Source organism: Sciurus vulgaris (genome assembly GCF_902686455.1).
Source record: "Sciurus vulgaris genome assembly, chromosome: 7".
In the NCBI taxonomy this organism is placed as follows: Eukaryota; Metazoa; Chordata; class Mammalia; order Rodentia; family Sciuridae; genus Sciurus; species Sciurus vulgaris.
In genome coordinates, this window is record NC_136467.1 from 127,774,012 (window position 1) to 127,777,414 (window position 3,403).

Consider the following 3,403-nt stretch of genomic DNA (forward strand, 5'->3'; position numbering starts at 1 on the left):
AGGGAAGGGTCTGTCTGGATTTCTGCCTTATTTGTGATATTTCAATTGTGTACAATGTTATCAATTCTAGAGAATTCACTGATTCATTGGAAGCACTGTATTAGGGAGTCCCCCGTTTTCTTTATTAATCTGAATGCCCTATGAAAACATACAACATGGATCAAGCAACAACAAAAGTCAAACCACTCTCCAAAGCAGGACCTCGGTGTTTGTGTACAGGAGAAAACATTCAGATGATGCACAGGAATCTTTGTTGTGTAAATGAATGCAGATAAATTTCTGACTAATATTCATTGAAATTATGAATCCTGTTTGCATATCTCCTTGACTCTTGGCTTAAACTTTTCAGTTTCTTGTTTTTCCTTCTATTCTATTCTAAGCTGGAATTCAGCTGAGTACTGTGCCCTGCAGATGAACTCTGGAGGGCTTTCCATCATGAAAAGTGTGGCTTCTGTGAAGTTCAATAGAAATAAAAGGTTTTTTTGTTGATTAAATATTTATCTTATATTTTTAAAGAAAGAAGAGGATTTTCAGTTTCAGTACTATTTCCTATAATATTTGTTCTTTCTGCTTTTGAGCATTTCTAAATATCTGGTTCTGTATGTGATATAAAAACAAACATGTATTTTTACTTAGGAAAAAAAACTTAAGTTAAAAACCAAATACAATTTATCATTTGACTTGAATTAGCAATTATCATCTTAGATAACTGTGTTGTTTTCTTTGAAAAATAGTACCTTAACCAGTTTCTTTGTTTTTTAAAATGTTAACAATTATATTAAGTAGAATTTTTTTTCTTATAAACAAAGATTCATATTTATGATTCTCCTTTAGTTCATGTCTGAATATCTATAAATTATGATCTTAACCCCAAACATCTGAATCAGAATTCAAAATCTTCATGGACATGGAGAAGTTTGGATATGGAAATGATCAATTTGGTCTCATCAGAGTCAATGCTATCCCCCAAATTATTTACTTTATAGTCTTTTTATTTCATGGTTTCTCCCCGTAGTGTAACAGCTAAGGTCATTATTTGAGTATTTATTTACTTTGACCATTAACTGTGATACCATTTTCCAAAACCATTAGTGAGAAATTGATTAAATTTTAAAAAATGTTTATTTCTTCCTCACACTAGGCAATCAGTTTAGATCTTTGGTCAAACTGAGTAGGTTTTTTTTAGGGAATAAGGCAGAAATAATTTCTGAAAGTTTGAAGATAGCCAATATAATTTCACATGTGAATTGATTGAAAACTGGAATGCTTAAGTGACCTCCCCAAATTCAAACAGTAAGTGGTTAGTGGAACTGAGGAGAGGACTCAGGTCTTCTGATTGATTTTCAACAGAGGCAACAGGTTCTGCTGATCATATCATCTCTGCTTGTTTAAGGTTGTCTGCTTCATGGTAACTTCCCCATTCAGAATAGAATACCAAAAAATGGCAATTTGGCAAAATGTATCAGAGATGAAAACATGTTTATACCCATGTTAGATAACAAAATGACTTCAAGGTTGTTTGGGGCATTTATGAGACAAAATATTTAATTTTACCCACCCACCAAAACCTGGATGTAAACATGCCTTTTTTTCCTATACTCAAGTGTTCTCTCCTTGGAGAATGGTTTAAATAAATATTTCCATTGATACTATCCTCATTTCCAAGTCTTAGAATCACAGCTTGCAAGTATTTGTTCCAGGACATGTGACTTATGTCCACTATATTTACTTTTAAAATTTTATCAAGGGGTATGATGTCATGTGTTGGTACTACATTGTTTTTCACATTCTATCTTCTCCATCATCTTAAAGCATAATGCATTGTATTAAAACTATACAGAGCAATCTTTAAAAGTACCAGGAAGCATAATGAGGGACTCAAATAACTCCAGGCTCATACAAACTACTCATTTGTGATCCTCACAGCCATCTTCAAGAAAGAGTGTGTGAGGGAAGGGGCCTGCCACTCCACATCAATATAAATAGCTCACATGCTACATGTGGGCTTTTCAACTTTTACTTTTCCCCATAAGGGTTCTGCTAATATTCTGTAAGAGTTGCATCCCATAGGAAATTTTGAAAATATTTCTTTTTTTAAATGTAAATGGTTGTTGAGCACCACCATGATTTGTCATGGATTATAAGAGTCCTACTATTTAGCCTAATATAGACAATGATTGTGTTACTTTTAACATACATATATATACACACACATATATATGCAGATTATTGCTGATGCAGCACACAAATACTGCAATATATATTTCTTCTTTTCCTTTCTTCTTTCTCCTCCTTCTCCTTCTTCTTATCCTTTTCCCAAGAGAAAACACCATGGAAGAAGAAAACCACATAGCTCTGTCTGAATCCATGCTCTTGGAATTCTCCAACCAAAATGATTTACAATCTTTACTCTTCACCATTTTCCTTATGATCTATCTCTGTTTCCTGGGAGAAAATATCTTCATTATTTTGATAACATTAGCTGATACTTGATATATACGCCCATGTATTTTTTTCCTGAAGAATTTAACTTTTCCTGACTTCTATGGGGGTATGTAACTCAACTTTTTGCATTCCTTTTCTTTGGGGGTACAGTGTCTTTTGCAGGCAGCAATGGTATATGACAGTTGCTTTGTGATCTGTATACCCTTAAGGTATTCAGTTATCATGAACAGAGCATTGTATAGCCAGTTAGCATCCTTGTGCTGGGTTAGTGGTTTTCTCAACTCTGTTAAGCACAATACTGATATTCTGTTTGATCTTCTGTGGCAACAAATTAATTATTTCATTCATGACATTCCCCCTTTGCTGATCTTGCTTGTGGAGATACATCTGTCAGTGAGTGTTACCCTTCACTGGAATCTTCATTGGGTGGGTTCCTTTCCTACTTTTACATGATCTCTACCATCTTGAGGCTCTGCTCTTCAGAAGGGAGGCAAGAAATCTTTTCTACATGTGCCTGCCAACTGGTTCTTGTCTTTCTCCATTATAGCAGCTCCATCTTCACATATAAGTGGCCCATTTCATCTAGTTCATTGGCAAAAGGCAGACTGATCTCAGTACTATACAGTATTGCTACCCCCACACTAAATTCCATAATTTATACTATGAGGAATAATGATATCAGAAAGGCCCTGAGAGGTGTGGGAGAAAAAGTAGCTCCCTTAAAATTTCATTTCCCTTGAAATATAATGTTCACATTTTCTAGATTTGATAAATAATATTAGAAAATTATTTGGTTTACTAATCCTATGTGGTTTCTTCTTGCCAGCATTAGTAATAAAACTCTAAGAATTAAAATTTAAGTTGAACGATAAAACAAATCAGGCAAAATGTTCACAACAGATCAATTTGTGTAAAGGGTAAGTGGATGTTTTCTGTATTCCCATTCTCGAAATATTTC

General features: G+C 34.0%; 1 pseudogene across 1 annotated transcript; it reads left to right on the top strand.

Annotated features, from left to right (window-relative positions):
• The first annotated feature begins 2,331 nt into the window (after positions 1 to 2,331).
• LOC306666699 (olfactory receptor 5V1-like) lies at positions 2,332 to 3,185 on the top strand (annotated as a pseudogene). Its single transcript has one exon. The product of its transcript is annotated as an olfactory receptor 5V1-like (transcript).
• The last annotated feature ends 218 nt before the right edge of the window (positions 3,186 to 3,403 follow it).